At 40.2% G+C, this 21784-nt stretch overlaps 1 protein-coding gene across 1 annotated transcript in view; it reads left to right on the top strand.

The window, feature by feature from the left end:
- Positions 1-21784, top strand: part of KLHL29 (kelch like family member 29) — an 853771-nt gene that overhangs the window by 646418 nt on the left and 185569 nt on the right. The window lies entirely within an intron of this gene.

Raw genomic sequence — 21784 nt, 5'->3', positions numbered from 1 at the left:
AACGGGATTTTGATGGGAAGACGTGTACAAAGAGCCGTCAGATCCCAAAAATGGAAAAAAAACTGGCACTGCGCATCAGATAAAAGCTTCCAATTTAATTGTAGAAAAAAATATATATATTAACCCTTTCCAATCCACTGTCTGATGTCTAAAGACATTCTGATTGAAGGCTGTACAGCTCCGATGTCTGAATACGTCTGGCAGGGTATTCTTACTGTATATTACTGGCCGCTCTGTTGTTGGGGGCCTCTCCAGCATGCCCCATACTGCAGTACTGGCTCTAGCCAGCAGATGGCGCCATTGTATAATGGCAGAAAAAGAGAGAGCCCCCTAGGAAACCCTGAATTCAAAATTGGATTGCAAAGGGTTAAAACATGTTGCCAGCACAATAAAAAATATGACGTTTACTGTACTAAAGCAAGACTTAAAAAAATACCTACCCCGGTCACGTTAAAGTCATCCAATTAGGCCAGTTTTACATCTGCATTGGAACCTCCGGTCAGAGGCACCGCTGCAAATCCAGCTCAAAATACCAGAAGAAAAAGTGCTAAGTGGAAACCAAAACGGACCTCATTATAGTCAATGGGCTCTGTTCGGCGCTGTTCAGATCTGCCCTGAGATGGAGCCGTATGGCCACAGGGATTCCCCTTTCCTGCTCCCCGAACGGAGCAGAACCCTCGACGCAGATGTGAAACCACCCAGAATATACATAATTAATGGTGCTTAAATGTTCAAAATATGTTTAAAGAGTTGAATGATTCTTAATGCAGTAATACATCATGTTTAATATTAAGGCCATTTAGCGCATTTAGCGCCATTTGACTCTGCAAATCAAAAATGCAATGAGCCTCCCGACTCAATAACTTTTGCCTATAATCACCACCCCGTCTGGGTCTATTAACCTTTTCTATTCCCTGAAAGGCAAAACCCGTTAAATCACCGTTCTGCCTCTCAAGGAAGTGTCTTGACGCAGCTGATATATGCGATAGGTTGGGATTAGAGACATCGGATAAGTGCTTTTTAATAGGAACTTTCTACGGATTAGTAGTGCGGCCTACATGTTGGAGCGCACAACCGACAAGAAATTAAATAAAACACAAATGTGGAATTAATAAAGCTGAGAATTGTAAACTCTTCCTCCGTGACCATCAAGAAAAATGTCTTGGATTTACATGCAAGGAACAAGCCTTACAAACACGATGGCCAGAGGGAAAGCCAATGATGGGATTCAGGCGCAGCATTGTAATAGGCCAGCTACATTAGCCTAGTTTTCCCGCGCATTTGGGACGCACAAAGAAAAACGCACCATGCTCTCTTTTCTTGGACATTGGACAGCAAAAGTCCATATTGAAACCAATGGGGATGAGCGAATACGCGTGCAATGCACTAGAGATGCGTGAAACACTGGAATGGCACAGGTGAAAGAACACATCTGGAACTCAGACTAATTATGGCTGGGAGCATCAGTGCGTATTTTTTTGCACACGCTATCGCGCACGCAAGAAGTGCAGTGAATTATGCCTATGCAAGAAAATGCAACGTTCATTCCGCAAAGACACTGCGCTCATGCACACACAAATACGCATACGCTTATATAAATCTGGCCTTGGGTGTTTTTCCTCGCTTCAGGGACCATGCCACTTTTTTACATACATGCTCTGGGTGAGTATTACTCCATAGACTTCTCTATTTAAAAAAAAACTGAATAAAACCTCATTAAGATATAAAAATGTGCCACCCCCCCCAAAAAATGCATGCAATCCAAGGCTAAGGGTGCCTGTACATGACCGGGTTTGAATTGCGGAATCTGCGATCGTCTCCTGTGCGGACAATCCGTGGCATTCTGCCCCAATTCAAACCAATGGAGCATCCGCATGTCCGCTCTGTGTTTTTCCACTTGCGGAGGAAAAATCACAGCTTGCTCCATTTTGCGGCGGTTCCCACACGGACGGCTTCCATTCGTCTAGTGACAGCATGGGAAAGATAAACATTTGAAAAAAAATCTTTACTGTGCAGGACCATCCGCAGTAATGAAGAAGAAAAGAAATCATAGGTATGCGTGGATGCCGGCTGGGCACAGGGTCTAATTCTGGTGCGGGATCGTGCATCCGACCCATTCGTGTGCAGGCGGCCTAAAAACTGTGAAGGAAGCCTTAGGGATCTTAGTCCTGGAACTATCTTTTGGGCCGGAAATACGTTGGCCGCTGCATGGGCTCCTATGGGAGCCCATGACAGTGGCCGGAGGTGGGAGGGAGTTCAGCCTCCTCCCATTGCTGGCTGCGGGAAAGGGGTGGGATGTGGGCAGAGCTAAGCTCCAGCCCTCTCCCCACCCCTTGTCCATAGCCATTAATGGGAGGAGGCAGGACATGCTGGCGCTTAGCTCCGCCCCTACTCCATCCATTCCCATTGCAAAGAACGAGCGTGGAGAAGAGCAGAGGTGAGCCTGCGATGGGGAGGGAGGGGAAAGAGGCGACAGCATGGTGAGCTCAGCGCATATGTACTGGGGCCCATGCCGTGTGAACATTAGATTTGTGCGCCAGTTCACGAGCTTCTACGCCTGAGACGATAGCGTATATCGTCCAGCCGTGAAAACGCCGGCTGATACATGCTCGTGAGAAAGAGCCCTTAGAGGGAATGTACCATCTATATTTTTTTAACAATTGGAAACAAGATAGAGAAACATTTTCTATTTTTCTAAACTGTTTTTATTTTGTGAATGTAGATTTTTCGTATTCTATTGTCTGTGAATGTTTATGGGGGCAGCCATCTTGCCTGAGTTACAATTAACACCATATCTTTTACAGTGGAACTCATAGGCCATTCACACAATAGTCAGGACCTAACTCAGTGACTTTTTTTTGGAGAGTCTTGTGGGCATGCTCTGTGCAGAAAGGTGGAGGAGGTAAGCTGTGAGCATCACCTATTGTGAATAGTAGATCCTATGTTATGAATATATATAGGTGTCACCTGTAAAAGAAGTTTTCTCTACCAAACAGGAAGTCTCAGACTATTACTAGTTTTAGTGATCCGTGTGAGTGAGAACTGCAGGATTTCAGGATTTTTTAAAATACAGATAGTGGCATCAAAAATTCTTTAAAACTCTGTTTAACATAAAGCTTGGATTATACAATTAGTCATTTTCTGGTGACACCTCCCTTTTAATGATTGATGGTCATTGCGTGACGAATATATCACTAAGAGCTAGATATAATTAATGAATTTCCCGATCGCACTGAGCTAATTACCAGTCACTCCTCACCGCTCTAATGAATGCATTGTGCTGCGCTTAAGATTTGAAGACACAAAAGGAATTACATGTTTGTAAATCATACGATTAGCAAGGTGGTGACACCAAAGGCCGCTGGCTGTGACATGAATTCCGTATGAAGTGCACAGAGAATCTGCCAAGGAATTTAAAATATTTGCCAATTAACTTTTAATGCGGCACTTGTAAAGGGAAAGATTTGTGTGCGGCCATTGTGGTTTTTTAATTTAAACGACAAATTAGTAAAATTACCTTCTGTGTGAGCCATGGGGCCCCAAGTTCTAGTGGGATGTTGTACTGCATATGTGGACACACATTGTTAGACTGGGGTTCCATCTATACCGGACAGGCACTCTTAGAGCACTTGCATCCTAATCTTTAGTACCATTCTACGCATAGAATACATTATGTTGACAAACTTTTGGGACACACATTGGGAAAGTGATGAAATTTGATTTTATTCCCATTTTTCAATACAGAGTTGGGCCATTTTTGGGCTCAGCGAGTGCAGTAACCCTCCTAGACTGCTTTCCACCAAATTCCAATAGATGTTTGGAGGGATTGGCCTCCACTCCTCAAAGAGAGCTTCAGATAGTGATGATGATGGGGCGTTGGGTGTTGGGTGTGCACAGATACTGCATTCTAGTTTGTCCCAAACATGCTCAATGAGATTGAAATCTGTCCTTCGGGTTGGTCATTGAAGTTTGCAGATATTCTGCTACTCAAACCAGGCCTCAACACTGTGTGCCGTATGACATGGTGCCCGGTCATGTTGGTAGAGACATGGAGCTGTACCAAAGTAATTGCCACAGGGTAGGTAATGCCACTTTGTCTATAGATCCATGTACGCTTGTCTAGCGAAACATGTTGGGGGAGTATGCCTAGTGCAATGTTTTAGCTTCAGATTTATGCTGTCAGCATTTATCTTCTCACTACTGATTGCAGTGTTTTAAGTATATTAGTAGCACTGATACCAGTCAGTGACTAGTGTCATATATGCACTAGTTCACATGGTCATATTGGTTTCTATGGCTCAGTGTGCATGAGCCATTGGGTTGTAGTTGGTGGAGTGAGCGCAGCTCCACCATTCCTAATAAAGTATATATACACCTAATGTATTTAGTGAGGCAGGTAGTTTATATATCTTCAGACTCTTTCAGTCTGTATAATCATTGTTTTTTCTGCTACTAGAACATATCTATTCTTTTTATATCTTTCTGAGGTTAAATTTTATATGTGATTAATAAAAGTTTACTTTTAAGGGGATCCAACCAGGGTTGTTGCTTTTGACAAATATATTGTTTTTGGTATTGATTACATTGTCCGGAATGTCTCGGTGCCCATTGGCGTTGAGGGTGGACTTCACTATAACCAATGGTCTAAGTCTTTCCCATCCAAATTGCCTAACAGCACAGGATTGGTGGATGTCTCAATACTTTTATCAACACAATGTAAATCATTAAAAGATCTAATAGGCTGTTTATGAATAATTCCATTAGTAATAGACTCTAGTGGTAAGTAATCAACTTCAAAGTCAACTCCGAATGGGATTGTCTTCTGCTAGACCATTGAGGTCTGTTATTGTGTCAAAGCTGTGGCCCAATGGAGATCCACCAATGGCCCAGTCCAACTTCACGCATGTCTTGGATAAAATCTTGCGCATGAGTCACTTCTACATTCTTCCTGTTCATAGCCTATTTCCCATTTTCTAGTTAAAGAGGTTATCCCAAAATGGAAAGCTACCCTTTATAGCTTCATGATCGGTGGGGGTTGCAGTGGTGAGACCCTCACCAATCCTAAGAACAGATGTCATGTACCCCCTCTTCTCGTTACACTTCACTTCTTCCACCTGCAGTGACGTCAGCCCGAATGGAGTACTGGCCACACATGCACAGCTGCTGCTCCATTCATTTCAATGGGGCTAATGGAAATTACCGAGTGCTTGTGCTCGACTTTCTCCAGCAGTCCCATTGAAAGTCAATGGAGCTACACCTCACATGCACAACAGCTGCTTCAGGAGGTGCAGAAAGCAGGGTGAACACGGGACTCCCATTCTGAGGATCAGTGGGGGTTTCACCACCAATGCCCCCATTGATCATAAAGTTATTTTAGATTTTAGGCTGACCCCCCTTAAAGGTGTATTCCCATCTGAGACTTTCATGGCACATATCCACAAGATCTAATATATATAGACCCTCATCCGTATTATGGGGACAGAAATGTGCCCGCAATATACTTGTGTGAAGCTAGCCTTACAAACATGTATTTTATCATTGCACTGTGCTTATTATTACTAGTTTTATCATTGTAAGCCAGTGTCTATTTGCCCTTTAATGTTTCTATCCCATATGATTCAATTTATGCTTCTGTAAATTAGTGATCCTTCAAGTGGATTTATGACACAGTAACTTGTAATGAATCCCTGAGTATAATACTGATGGCTATTCTCCATACCGGTAGATACTTTTTGCTTCATTGTGCTTCCCTGGATATTATCAGTGAGTCACAATGTGACCGGATTAAAAGGCACTGGTAAGCACAGTGCAATTACTCATACCCTCACCGGCTAGTACGTATTAAGCAGTCTTTATCACTAGGGAACAGGACAACCATATTAATAGAAGTTATTTTTTGTCACTCTGAGAGCCCACTATGATCTCTGAATGATGAATTGACTTTGATATCCCATATGTATCTCAATATATGCGCAAAGACCTGTCAATGAAAGGCTATGTTATATGTGTCTGTGCTGAAATTAATTAAAGAAGGCTATAGCGCTCTGATATCTGGAGTTTATGGAAGATGACAATCCAAGAGAACAATCATTCTTGCACCTGGAGACTTTCACTAATAAAAATGCAGATGAGGGGACTTCATTCTGCAGGATTCCAGTTTCTTTCTAAAATGCATGAGAAAACATGTCTACTACCATTGTGAATCCCGCCTGCTGATTTTTGGAAAATCAAAATTTGTAATGACATCAATGATAAAGGATGAAAACACAGTCTTGCTATATAACTTTTTTATTCGAAATTGCTCTCCTGTCATGCTTCAGCATTGAACACAGATTCCATCTGACTGACATATGGCAATATGGTAAAGGGAAGTGTTAACTGCTCTGAGCAAGCCTGTGGCTCTGAAAGTGATAATTAGTTTAGGATACTGCCCCCTATGTACAAGAATATAACTACTATAATGCTGCCCCCTATGTGCAAGAATATAACTACAATAATACCGCTCCCTATGTACAAGAATATAACTACTATAATACTGCCTCCTATGTACAAGAATATAACTACTATAATACTGCCCCCTATGTACAAGAATATAACTACTATAATACTGCCCCCTATGTACAATAATATAACTACTATAATACTGCTCCGATGTACAAGAATATAACTACTATAATACTGCCCTATATGTACAAGAATATAACTACTATAATACTGCCTCCTATGTACAAAAATATAACTACTATAATACTGCCTCCTATGTACAAGAATATAACTACTATAATACTGCTCCCCTATGTACAAGAATATAACTACTATAATACTGCCTCCTATGTACTAGAATATAACTACTATAATGCTGCTCCTATGTACAAGAATATAACTACTATAATACTGCCCCTATGTATAAGAATATAACTACTATAACACTGCCTCCTATGTACAAGAGTATAACTACTATAATACTGCTCCCCTATGTGCAAGAATATAACTACTATAATACTGCCTCCTATGTACTAGAATATAACTACTATAATACTGCTCCTATGTACAAGAATATAACTACTATAATACTGCTCCTATGTACAAGAATATAACTACTATAATACTGCTCCTATGTGCAAGAATATAACTACGATAATACTGCCTCCTATGTGCAAGAATATAACTACTATAATACTGCCCCCTATGTACAAGAATATAACTGCTATAATACTGCCTCTTATGTACAAGAATATAACTACTATAATACTGCCCCCAATGTACAAGAATATAACTACTATAATACTGCCCCCAATGTACAAGAATATAACTACTATAATACTGCCTCCTATGTACTAGAATATAACTACTATAATACTGCTCCTATGTACAAGAATATAACTACTATAATACTGCCTCCTATGTACTAGAATATAACTACTATAATACTGCCCCCTATGTACAAGAATATAACTACTATAATACTGCTCCCTATGTACAAGAATATAACTACTATTATACTGCCCCCTATGTACAAGAATATAACTACTATAATACTGCTCCCTATGTACAAGAATATAACTACTATAATACTGCTCCTATGTACAAGAATATAACTACTATAATACTGCCCCCTATGGACAAGAATATAACTACTATAATACTGCCCCTCTGTATAAGAATATAACTACTAGAATACTGCCCCTATGTACAAGAATATAACTACTATAATACTGCCCCTATGTACAAGAATATAACTACTATAATATTGCGCCTATGTACAAGAATATAACTATTATAATACTGCCCACCTATGTACAAGAATATAACTACTATAATACTGCCCCCTATGTACAAGAATTTAGCTACTGTAATACTGCCCCTATTTACAAGACTATAACTACTATAATACTGCCCCCTATGTACAAGAATATAACTACTATAATACTGCCCACCTATGTACAAGAATATAACTGCTATGATACTGCTCCCTATGTACAAGAATATAGCTACTGTACTACTGCCCCCTAGGTACAAGAATATAACTACTATAATCCTGCTTCCTATGTACAAGAATATAACTACTATAATCCTGCCCCTATGTACAAGAATATAACTACTATAATACTGTCCCCTATATACAAGACATATGGCAAGATGGTAAAGGGAAGTGTTAACTGCTCTGAGCAAGCCTGTGGCTCTGAAAGTGATAATTAATTAAGGATACTGCCCCCTATGTACAAGAATATAACTACTATTAATACTTCCCTTATGTACAAGAATATAACTACTTTAATACTGCCCCTATGTACAAGAATATAACTACTATAATACTGCCTCCTATGTGCAAGATTATAACTACTATAATACTGCTACCTATGTACAAGAATATAACTACTATAATACTGCCACCTATGTACAAGAATATAACTACTATAATACTGCCCCCTATGTACAAGAATATAACTGCTATAATACTGCTCCTATGTACAGGAATATAACTACTATAATACTGCCTCCTATGTACAAGAATATAACTACTATAATACTGCCCCCTATATACAAGAATATAACTACTATAATACTCCCGCCTATGTACAAGAATATAACTACAATAATACTACCCCCTATGTACAAGAATATAACTACAATAATACTGCCCCCTATGTAAAAGAATATAACTACTATAATACTGTCCCTATGTACCAGAATATAACTACTATAATACTGCTCCTATGTACAAGACTATAACTACTATAATACTGCCCCTATGTATAAGAATATAACTACTATAATACTGCCCCTATGTACAAGAATATAACTACTATAATACTGCTCCCTATGTACAAGAATATAACTACTATAATACTCCCCTATGTACAAGAATATAACTACTATAATACTGTCCCTATGTACCAGAATATAACTACTATAATACTGCTCCTATGTACAAGAATATAACTACTATAATACTGCCCCCTATGTACAAGAATATAACTTCTATAATACTGCCCCCTATGTGCAAGAATATAACTACTATAATACTGCCCCCTATGTACAAGAATATAACTACTATAATACTGCCCCCTATGTACAAGAATATAACTACTATAATACTGGCCTCTATGTACAAGAATATAACTACTATAATACTGCTTTCTATGTACAAGAATATAACTACTATAATACTGCCCCCTATGTACAAGAATATAACTACTATAATACTGGCCTCTATGTACAAGAATATAACTACTATAATACTGCCCTCTATGTACAAGAATATAACTGCTATAATACTGCCCCCATGTACAAGAATATAACTACTATAATACTGCCCCCATGTACAAGAATATAACTACTATAATACCGCCCCCTGTATACAAGAATATAACTACTATAATACTGCCTCCTATGTACAAGAATATAACTACTATAATACTGCCCCATGTACAAGAATATAACTACTATAATACCGCCCCCTGTATACAAGAATATAACTACTATAATACTGCCCTCTATGTACAAGAATATAACTACTATAATACTGCTCCTATATACAAGGATATAACTACTATAATACTGCTCCCTATGTACAAGAATATAACTACTATAATACTGCTCCCTATGTACAAGAATATAACTACTATAATACTGCCCCCTATGTACAAGAATATAACTACTATAATACTGCTCCCTATGTACAAGAATATAACTACTATAATACTGCCCTCTATGTACAAGAATATAACTACTATAATACTGCTCCTATATACAAGGATATAACTACTATAATACTGCCCCCTATGTGCAAGAATATAACTACTATAATACTGCCCTCTATGTACAAGAATATAACTGCTATAATACTGCCCCCATGTACAAGAATATAACTACTATAATACTGCCCCCATGTACAAGAATATAACTACTATAATACCGCCCCCTGTATACAAGAATATAACTACTATAATACTGCCTCCTATGTACAAGAATATAACTACTATAATACTGCCCCATGTACAAGAATATAACTACTATAATACCGCCCCCTGTATACAAGAATATAACTACTATAATACTGCCCTCTATGTACAAGAATATAACTACTATAATACTGGCCTCTATGTACAAGAATATAACTACTATAATACTGCTCCCTATGTACAAGAATATAACTACTATAATACTGCCCCCTATGTACAAGAATATAACTACTATAATACTGGCCTCTATGTACAAGAATATAACTACTATAATACTGCTCCCTATGTACAAGAATATAACTACTATAATACTGCTCCCTATGTACAAGAATATAACTACTATAATACTGCCCCCTATGTACAAGAATATAACTACTATAATACTGCCTCCTATGTACAAGAATATAACTACTATAATACTGCCCCCTATGTACAAGAATATAACTACTATAATACTGCCTCCTATGTACAAGAATATAACTACTATAATACTGCCCCCATGTACAAGAATATAACTACTATAATATTGCCCCCATGTACAAGAATATAACTACTATAATATTGCCCCCATGTACAAGAATATAACTACTATAATACCGCCCCCTGTATACAAGAATATAACTACTATAATACTGCCTCCTATGTACAAGAATATAACTACTATAATACTGCTCCCATGTACAAGAATATAACTACTATAATACCGCCCCCTGTATACAAGAATATAACTACTATAATACTGCCCTCTATGTACAAGATTCTAACCGTAATTTTTTGGGGACTAAAGGTCAGTTTACCTGCTCCATCACTACAGAGGAAATTACATGTGCCCTTTGAAATCATCAGGCCATCCCTGTAATATATGGGCTTGTCAGATCCTGCAGAGAGAGTAAGGGACGTTCTTTGTACCTCTCTTCTCCCACTAATTGGTGGGGTCCTGAACAAGAAGCCCCTTTTATTCACATTGCCGTAATGGTGGGGTGTTTGAAAATGGATTTTGGAAACCAGACAGACCCTTTAAATGGAATGGCAGAATGATTGTCTCTGAGAAAGTGTGATTTGCTCCGAGTGGATTTAGGATTCAGCTTCTTCCACACTCAGATTAGAGGGAATCTAAACATATTTATAGACTGTAAACTAATTCACTTTGCTCTTTTTTTGCCTTCCCTCTGAGAATTCATTTGCTGCTTTTATTTGGCGGAGGTTCCACTTTACTTAAAGAGAAAATCTGAGGGATTATGTGTAAACCGCAGGTTGTCTTTGTTAGTAAACTGCAGCATTCTCGCAGACTTTCATTTTTTGCATTCATTTCCACACAAATTCTTCGTTATTTGACCCTGAGCTAAATCCAATCACGGTAAACTTGTGGCACTAAGAGAAGCAGCGTCTTGAATCAACAAAACCTTCTCTCGCTCCACAGAGGAACATCTCTTAATGCTCGGAGACATTAGCAGAAGTGAATTAACTTTGCACGTCCCTATGAAAAAAAAAAAAAGCCAGTGGAAGAAAAGCTTAAAGGAAATAACAAGGGAGTTTTTAGAATGCTTTTAGCAAAAACTTGCAGAACGACGTTCAAAGGGAAGTCATGTGATCATGGTTTTGTATTATCAAAAAGTTATTTGATTGCACTTTCAAAAAAGGCTATAACTGAAGCCCCTTTGGTTGGTTTCTTCTTCAAAGATAAAACCTTCTTTTAGTCCGTCTCTTGAGATCCATGTTTTTTGAAGACGTTCTGGACCCTTTGAAAACACTCCTGTAGGTTATTCCCAAACTGGCCAGAAAGAGTGTATCACGCCGACAAGACTGTGTTAGTCTTCTAGAATGGACTCTTGCCGGTGACTTAGGCAAGTAGATTACAGCCAATAGGGCAGTGAGGGCGAACCTTTTAGAGACCGAGTGCCCAAACTGCAACCCAAAACCCTCTTTTTTACAGCAAAGTGCCAACATGTCAGGGGGCAGAGCTTATCAGCGGCCTCCAGTATAATAGTGACACCCCACAGCGTCCCCCAGTATAATAGTGACACCCCGCAGTCGCCCCCAGTATAATACTGACATTCCACAGCGGCCCCTCATCACCCCCCGAGATCCACATACTTACCCCCTCCTCCTCGTTGAAGCTCAGCTGTTCTTCTGCTCGGTGTTGCTGGTGGCGCTGATCCCGGTGCACACTGTGACGTCAGTGTACTGCCGGACGCCTCCTCCCCTGCTTTCGTGGAACCTAAGAGGAGGCGTCAGGGGAGAGGGGAGGAGGATCCCAGCTGGGCACTGTCATCACAGTGTGAGCTGGGATCAGCGCCACTAGCAGCGCAGCTGAGAGAATGCCGGGAGGAGAGCTGTGGCCCCTGCCGGTATTCACTAAAGTGGTGAGCGGACGATGGCGGTGCGTGCCAGTAGGGAGGGCTCTGTGTGCCACCTCTGGCACGCGTGCCATTGGTTCACCACCACTGCAATAGGGTAATTTCTATAAAAACCCTAGAAATTTAGTTTTGCCGGAAAGATCGTCTACATTGGGGCTTATTTACTTAGACTGGCGTTAAACCCTATGTCCGTCTACGGGCGAACCTCTTCATACATTTGTCTCATCAGCCAGAAGAAAACCCACACCATCTTCGAGCTAGAGTAGCTTTTTTGCTATTGTCTATACCAGTTTATAGCGTAGAGTATAGAAAATGTGAATGGCCTCATGCAACCACGACCCCTAGAGCCAACCCTTGCTTTTTAATAAAGTGGTGGTGCACAACGTAAATGAGCAAAAAGTTGCAATTTTAGTGCATGAGAAAGGGGGATTGTTTTTTTTTCGCCCCGAAATGCATTGCACTGTCCTTCATGATGTGTTGTAAACACTTTGGACACTTTTTCCACCACTTGTGTGTGGCTTTATGAATAGGGGCCATGATCTAAGTGTGATATTGTGCACCTAAAATTGTGCCAAATCTGGGCCAAACTAGGCTAACTAATAGGTGGTATAAAGTTAGACTACATAGTCTAAAGATGCATCCATCACAAGTAGAGTTGAGCGAGCGTACTCGCTAAGGCAAACTACTCGAGCGAGTAGTGCCTTATGTGAGTACCTGCCCGCTCGTCTCAAAAGATTTGGGTGCCTGCAGGGGGCGGGGAGCGGCGGGGAGGAACGGGGAGGGGGAGAGCTCTCTTTCACTCTCTCCCCCCTGCTCACTCCCGCAACTCACCACTCTCCCTTGCCGGCACCCGAATCTTTTGAGACGAGCGGGCAGGTACTCGCATAAGGCAATACTCGCTCGAGTAGTTTGCCTTAGCGAGTACGCTCGCTCATCTCTAGTCACAAGCCATTGTGATAAATCTGAGACATTTTAAGACTCTCTAGTCTAAATTTGCACTGTCTAACACTTAGTCAATCTGCCCCAATGTCTTCTACTCATCAGATATGTATAGGAATGTAGAATGCCCTTCCTGAACCCAAAAAAGGAAGTTCAGAAAATCGCTTTAAAAAGTCTGCTGACCCTGTTCAAACGGCTGCCAGAATTAAGGAATTTGCCTTTTCGGTCATCTGCTCAATTGCTGTATGTCAGCCATCAAGGGGATCTTGAAGTATCTTCAAAGCTCAGTACATATTTTCTTAATGCTCTACTTGACTCCTCATGTGACTGTTGTATCCCTGTGGCCATTTAACAGGCGATTCAAATGTTTTTGTATTGATTCGGACTTTATAGTTTTTTCGTTTGAGTTCTTTTGGCCTGTCCCATATGCAAAAGTTATGTCTTTAACCGGCCATAGACAATAATTATCTTTTAAGTTTTATGAAGCAATTCATTAAAGGTTAATGTGTATATAAAAAGCATTTAAGTAATTGTTTTACTGACCTAAATAGATAAAGTCCTGGGAAAATGTGACGAGCCATCGGGGATTTCCGGGGCTACATCTTCTTGGAACAGCTCATAATATATGTTGAGGAACGTCAATAACTATCGCCCTCTGGCTTTTCCGACATTTAGCAGATTCTTGGCTGTAGCGGCCTTAACCTTTGACACAAATCACTTATTCCTTGTATACTTCTGTTCCCTAAATTGCTTACTGCAGATCGATTTCCTTTCCCACTGTAGCTATAAACTGTCTTATAGCCTAAGGATGTCCTCCTGGCAATCTTCGAGAAATACCCTTCTTCCCAATACTTATTAATTACTGGATTTTAACTCTTAGCTAAGCTCAAGCATATAAATGCAGTCATGTAGTTTACTGTAAAGTAATGCTGTCATATTTCAATTATTTTCTAATACGTACATAGTAGTCAAGGCTAAAAATAAAATCCAAAAAGTTGACCCTATCAGGGTGTTTTCCCAAGTCAAATCCATATGTTTGGGCCGAATCTTGTCTCTGTCTTCTACCAAAGGCTCATTTTAGACGAGCCGATTCTCACTTGACATCACCACCAGCTTGTTCACTCTTGTGCAGCCTTGTAGGCACTCAAATGCGTTGTTGACTCGTTCAATGAAAATCGTTCCGTCTTTCACATTAGCTGTTTAAACGTATTGAGAAGTGAACGAGCCAATGATGATCTTTATGCCTGCATAAACTGAACGACGAGTGAGAAGTGTACTCTTCTTGTTTGTCGTTCAGTCGTTGGCTCACATTTAGGTCTCATTCACAGGAGTGTTGCAGACACCGGACGCAAAATCGCATCAGTAAAGAATAGCCGCAATCAGGTCCCGAGATTAGTTAGTGTTTTCTCGTCCATTCACAGCTGCAGCGCAGGATTTTGTAAGTCGTCAGAAATCCTTTTAATAGCTTAAATAGAGCCAGTCGTCTTCATTTCCAAGTGCCGGTTGGAGGTAAACTCCCTCCCCCTCACTTTTTTTTAACTCCCATAGGAATCTATAGGAGCCTGCATCGATTTTCATCAAAAGATAGGTCAAGACCTACCTTTTGACGCAGTGTGAAAAACTGCCGACTGAAAACGGTTGTCGATTTGACGTTTTAACAGTGCAATTTTTTTCACACTCCTGAAAATCGTTCATGGGAATGAATGGATTGGAATCCAATGGTTCACATGGTTGCGATTTTTGGGCGACGGTTTATCACAGAAGAATAGCCACATAAAAACACTTTTGTGAATAAAGCCTTAAACTAAATAAATATCATTCACTTTTGCTCATTTGAACGATTTTTTGAACGATAATCATTCCGTCTAAACGCAGCCAAAGGGATGTGTCCCATTAGAGATACAAATGGCGTAAATTTTACCTTGATTGTGATATCAAAACATAGAATGTTATCTTATCTGAACCCGTTAAAAAACAATTTTTCTCTTATATTAACACAACAAAACCCAATGTTAAGTAATTCAAAGTCTAAATAAACCCTCCCCTTAGCATGGCACACCGTGATATCCATTGTGTGAACAGTCAAGATAACGAATGACCCATCTGTAAGTAGAAAAAACGTTGAGTTTTGTAAAAAAGAAAAATTGTGGAGGAAACATGGACCAAAAATATGACCAAGTGAATACTACCTAATTATCATGTGTAACAATGTAAACATATGATGGACAACAGTGTTGGACTGGGGTTCCTTGAACCTACCAGAAGGAATGATTCTGAAGCCCACTATTCGTCTGTATACATGTCCACATATAATTGCATTGCTGGTACCATACTCAACATATCATTGATAAGATCTAATAGTAACCTCCCCTAAGACCTAATCCTTGTGGTATTTGCTTCCAAAGTTTCCTCCAAATGGGGCTGCCTTCTGCTGAACCTTTAGGTCCCATATTTTGAACCTGGGCTCAGTAGAAGATACTCTGGTTCTTTGTTGTGCAAGATAGACCTTGATCACCAGGGGCATAGTTGTAGGGGATGCAGAAGATGCGGTTGCACCCGGGCCCAGGAGCCTTAGGGGGCCCATAAGGCCTCTCTTCTCCATATAGGGAGCCTAGTACTATGAATAAAGCATTATAGTTGAGGGCCCTGTTACTGGTTTTGCATTGGAGCCTAGCAGCTTCAAGTTTCGCCTTTGCCTTGGTGGATCTTGTTTGGTACTGTTTTTTTTTCTGTTGAGGAATACTGCTAAATGATCTTTTGTGGACTTTTGAAGTATGGTTTTACAATTTGGTGTTGTGGGGTATTTCCTTTTCATGTCAATCAGCAATGGAGAAAGCCAAAAATGAGGAAATACAATCCCGCCTCTTGTATTTTTGGGTGTAATTTCCAGTATAAACATCTTTTTTATGAGATGACAGTGAACAATCTCTTTAATTAGCAAGATCTTTTTCCCATGTGCGGAGCTTTAGAGCCCAGTAACCGAAAAAAACTAAAATAAGTAGTCTGAAACACAGATGTATATAAATGCCATGTTCACACAGATTTGATGATGAATTCCCTATTCCCACGCCTGTGTCACATGATATCCAAGGAAAATCTGCATCAAAAAAGTGCCCTAATCATTAGTTCCAAGGATAGATTTGAAATCCATGCCACAACTTAGAAACAAGTGACATGTCACTTTTTGATGCCGATTCTGGAGTGCTACGGGCTTTCTATCTTTGAAATACGTGGTACTACAGATCAATCCCATTCATTTGAATGGGACTAAGCAGCTATGAGCTGCAGTACCAGAAACAACCACAACTATAAGCATAGCACTGTACCTGAATAAGCAATGGGGAAGATGCGATGCTGCAGGCCCTTCACTCAGCTAATCAGCGGGGTGTCTGAAATCAGACATCCGCAATTGATAATGAATGGATTATGCTAAGGATTTGAGGGGCCCTCTGGTACCTTTTGACTTAATAATTAGTCTCCTTCATCTTCTATCTTCAGGCTTCTGATATGTGAATCCAATAGAGAAGTACTATCTGAACCGCTCTAATAGCTAAATTTATCAATAGTTTTTTTTCCATGTTTGTTTTCTGAGGACTCAAATGGAAGATGGAAAAGATCTCAGTTCCCCCCATTGGAAGGCAGCTAGCCTATATGTCAACATCCAACTTTTTAATCGGACTTGACTAAGGATGTAAGCCAAACAGAGTCTTTTCCATATGGAAAAAGGACCCTTCTACAGACAGCTGTTCCAGGGTTTTCCTCCTGGAATGCATAGTATGGTCTCTAAGGATCCTCATGTCATCATGGCACCCTCAGACCCATGTCGAGAGCTTCTAACCCAGCCAACCAGAACCCTCCTTTGCATTGATGAGGGGCAAGAACCCCAAAACAGCTGTCTGTAGATGGGTGTCTTTTCTTAATAGAGAAGACTCTGGTTTGTCTTACACCCTTAGTCATGTAGCAAGTCCTGTTAAAAGGTCGAACATTAACATATTGTGAAGCTATTTTCTAATAAGTGGCGCTGTGGAGGAATTTTTTCCATCACTCATTTGCATAACTTTTTTCCCAGGAAGCATTGCACGAGCTTTAAGGCTCCCTACGCCTCCACAAGGAGAAACAGTACCCCTTCCAAGATCCTATTTTGAGGACTTTCCTCATCCCAGCTGTTGGATGACGCCAAATACTTTGTACATACAGTACTATGCATTGTTTATTGAGATGAGACACTGAGATGTCTTCTCCAGCGTTAGAATAAAATGTGAATTATTGCTTTTGTTAAACCAAAGCAGCCTCCAATTTCACACCAAGGTTCAAGTTGATTTACGTTCAGCACAAAAATAAAGGATTAGAGAATGTGAGAATGCACGGAGCCCATAGGATGAAATAGTCTTCTGGCTCCACTCTGAGCATGACAAAAGCCTCTGTTATTTTACAAGTGTTCTCATCATTTCCTCACCCTCCAGAGTACACTGACCCATTTCACAACAGAATAATTAGCCTTTCAGGCACTGCCATGTTTCCATTAAATATATATAAGCTCGCCGGCTGACATTTACTTACCTAGGCTTTGTAATGATACACTGCAAGATTTCGGATGCTTCGCTTTTCTTTCCAGCACAGCAAAAGACAGGCTGAAATGTTCTGGTTTTTTAATTAACCCCATATATGGTGAAGTGGTACCCATGCCATTAATGCCACCCTAAAATGATTGGATCTGGTATCCCTATCTGTAGGGGTAACACCGTAAAGGGCATTCATTATTACTAGCTATGTTTCTTGCACAATCGTAAATTTGACGACTCTTCTAGAAAAGGGGTAACCTCCTAGATGATCAGACAAAAGGCCCATTTACATGCAAAGATAATTTTTCAAACTATTGAAAAATGGAACATTTTAGCCATCTTTTTGCATAAAGTGTTAAAGGACACTAATGTCCATTAACACTTTATCATCTTCATTTGCACGTAAGTGGGCCTCCGGGAGCTGTTTACAGAGCCCAGTGTGTGAATAATCCCATGCCCCAGCTGTACAAACAGCTGCATTGTTCTCTTCTGGACTGCCAGCAGAATACAGTGTAATCTCCCGACACCCGTTGAGAAGAAAGCATGCAGTCTATTGAGAGATACTTTATATCTCTGTGGCTGAACGTTGGATTTTAAGTTCACCATAAAATCATCGTTCAGATGAAAAGTGCGTGATGGCCGCGTTTACATGTAACAATTATCGTTCATTTTAGGTCGTTTGAACAAATTTTGAGCGATAATTGTTAGGTGTAAATGGGCTTAAGTGTCCAGTTCCTGTATCGCTCCTGATTTCACCAAAGACCACAGCCTTACACTGAGGCCAGTATGTGGACATTAGCTTTGGTGTCATTGGTGAGTGAAGAGGACTAAAAGAGTCTGGTTTGGGGTCTGGACTTATAAGATCTGGTGTGTGTATTTATCAAAGGGGTTCGGTCTGGGTCTGTAGTTTTTTAAAGGAGGGAAACGAGAGAAGAGGTGGAGCAACTTCTGCTGGGTGTGTGATGCGAATGGTGGAGAGTGAAGAAGTTTAATGAGGATGCTAGTTAAGTGCTGCCAGCCCAGATGCAGATGTATGACACGGTGTGAAGATGGCAGGAAAATGAAAATAGGCCCAACCCTAGGCAGAAAAAAATCTCTTCAAGACGAGGGTATTAACCTGATTTCTCCTTATTGATTATTAGCCAGTGCATTTGACACACTTTGGGGATGCAGCCCCTTCCTCAGAAATAGCTGGATAGAACACTCATTGAAGCCAAGTCTCTGACAAGACAAAGACTGCCATTAGCTGCTCATCTATGAAGTCTCTGCCACTTGATGACATGGATTGCTATTGGAAGTGCCTACGGCTCCCTCTACTGATGATTGGTAACGGGCATGCACAGAAACACTCTGAGCAGCTACATATGCCCATCACCAATCAGCAGCAGAGGGAGCCTCTGGCAATCCATGCCATCAAACTGCAGAGACCCCATAGATGAACAGCTAATGGTGGTGTTTGTAGTCTGAGAGACTCAGCTTTGTGAGTCTTCTACCCAACCATTTCGGAGAAAGGGGCTGCGTCCCCAAAATGCGTCAAATGCATTGGTTAATAATCAATAAGGAGAAATTGGGCTAACTTCCTAGTCTAGAAGAGCTTTTCACTACTAAGCGTTGCGCCTATGGCTCATAGAGTCTGTGGCTATTTAAGTGGTATGGTCTGAGGTCTGTACTTGTTTAGGGACTATGGTCTGGGGTCTGTGTTCATTTAAGGGGCCTGATGTGAGATTTATATTTAGAGAGCCTGGTCTTGGATCTGTATTAAGAGGGTCTTGTGTCTGGAGTTATTTAAAGTAACCCTTTGTTCCCAGAACAAAATTCTGTCCAGGTACCAGAAGAAAGAGTTATATTACCTGCCATCCATCCTCTGCACCACTGACTCTCAGATCCACTGGTTCTGGGCCCCATTCTAGGTTTTCCAATATGGGCACAGCAATCTTCTGACTACCTAATACAAACTGTAGTGGGTTAGACTAGCAATGCACTAAAATGCCCTGTAATTGGCCAGCACTGCTGACTTGATCAGTGCTGGCCAATGACAGAGCATGAAGTGTCTCAGACCGCTGACTAATGAGGCAGTTATAAGATTGCAGTGGCCATCTTGGAAACCCGAAAATAGGTTTGGAACTGGAAGATCTAAGGGGCAATAGCACTAAGGAGAAATGACAGGTACAGTAATATAAATGGCACCACCACCTCCTCTGGTTCCTTTTGTCCCAGGAACGGAGGGTCACTTGAAGGGGTTTGGTTTTGGGAGAAACAGGGGTCTCTTTTTGTTTCACTATATTGAGACTGAAGTCACCCTTTGAGAATACATTGGCTTTAAGAAAAAACCCTTAATGGTTATTAATGTATCCTAAGGCTAAGCCCATATGTTGCCGAAATACTGCAGATTTTTTATTCAGATTTGCAGGTAAAAATTCTGCAGTGCAAGCAAAATAGATGAGATTTCAACAAATCTCACACAGTGCAGATTGCAAATCAGCAGCAGGTTTTTGGTTTTTTTAACGTATTTTTACAGCGCGTTTCACACTTTGCAATGAATAGGCTGAAATCTGTGGCAAATTCACCAAAAAAGGGCATCAAAATTCACATGAAAAACTTGTTGCCTCGGATTCACAGCAGAATTTGCATCAAAATTTGCCATTGAATTTTTTTTTCCATTCCCTATGGACAAACCCTAAATGTACTTTCTTCTGTGTATTTCATGCTTGCTGGACATCCTATACAATGAGCTCTGTCTGCATCCTAAACTTCCATGGAACACTGCCTGTCTTCAAGTCTACCCTATACAATCTGTACTAGAACTTAACCCAATCTTGCTAGTGTATGGCCTGAAAAGACAAATCGTGAACCCAATGTGATTATGATTCTGCTCATTTTAAGGATCGGGTTCAGACATGTTTTCATGGCCGCTATACAAAACCATTATAGATATTACCAAGTTATCGTTGATCAATTTACACTTCTGATCAAGTTTACACGCCAGCAACATGAAAATTGGGACATCATGCTATAAGGATATGCCTATATCATAATAATATGCTGAACCAAGGCTAATTCTAAACTTTTGCCCAAAATTGCCCATTGAAACTTCAGAGTTGTACTTTTGTTGAGATCGAACAGGTAGTGTGTAATAGTCTCTAAACGTAAAAACTCATCAGTATGTTTTTGAACTTATTATCTACCTTCTTAAAGCCAACACTAAGGAAAGTCAACTAGAATATAGCTCTGAGGTTCCAACTAGAGATTTCACACAAAATTTCCAAATTTCATAATTATAGCACCAAGTTCCAGACACTGATATAGTCTATTTGACAACAGTATAGGCAAGATGCAATGAGAATCCTTCAGTGAAGATCATTGAGTTTTAGGCATGATGGCCAAGGCCCAACAACTATGAACTAAGCATTCATATTTTCCACTCTTGTGTATTTCAACCACTTGCTAAGTTGCGATGACCGTTTTTCTCCCGGCAAAGCCAAAGGACGCGAAACTCAAGGTAGGTCTTCACGGCACTATGTTTCGTCATTGAATTGTTACAGAATACGGAGAGGTCATCTTCATGCTTCCATCGCCAACTGTACTTTTCTACTCCACTCTTCCCTTCTCTAGAGAGCTGTGGCCCCTAATGATTTAAAGGAAAGAGCCTTTTACTTTGCAATTATTCTAGCACTTGTTTATCTGATTTGGTGGAGGTGAATTGTTTGTTCCAAGAAATTAATTACACAAATGGTAATTGATTTGTTTATAAATAATTGTTTCCATTAAATATAATTGCCTTGCATTGATGTACGCTGAATATTAACTTTTTCTGCAAATACACGCGAGCCAAGATCTATTGTTCCCACAGGTCTTTAATCCTTTTGAAACACAACCTGCTCATACTGTGCCTCATAATGTAATGTTTACCCGGTAAGACCCAAAAGCATTGAATAGAATGTGCAAAACGGACAAGTATTTC

This window comes from Eleutherodactylus coqui, chromosome 1 (genome assembly GCF_035609145.1).
Source record: "Eleutherodactylus coqui strain aEleCoq1 chromosome 1, aEleCoq1.hap1, whole genome shotgun sequence".
NCBI classification, from domain to species: Eukaryota; Metazoa; Chordata; class Amphibia; order Anura; family Eleutherodactylidae; genus Eleutherodactylus; species Eleutherodactylus coqui.
The sequence above is the reverse complement of the archived record's forward strand: the minus strand, read 5'-3'. Positions and strand labels throughout refer to the sequence as shown.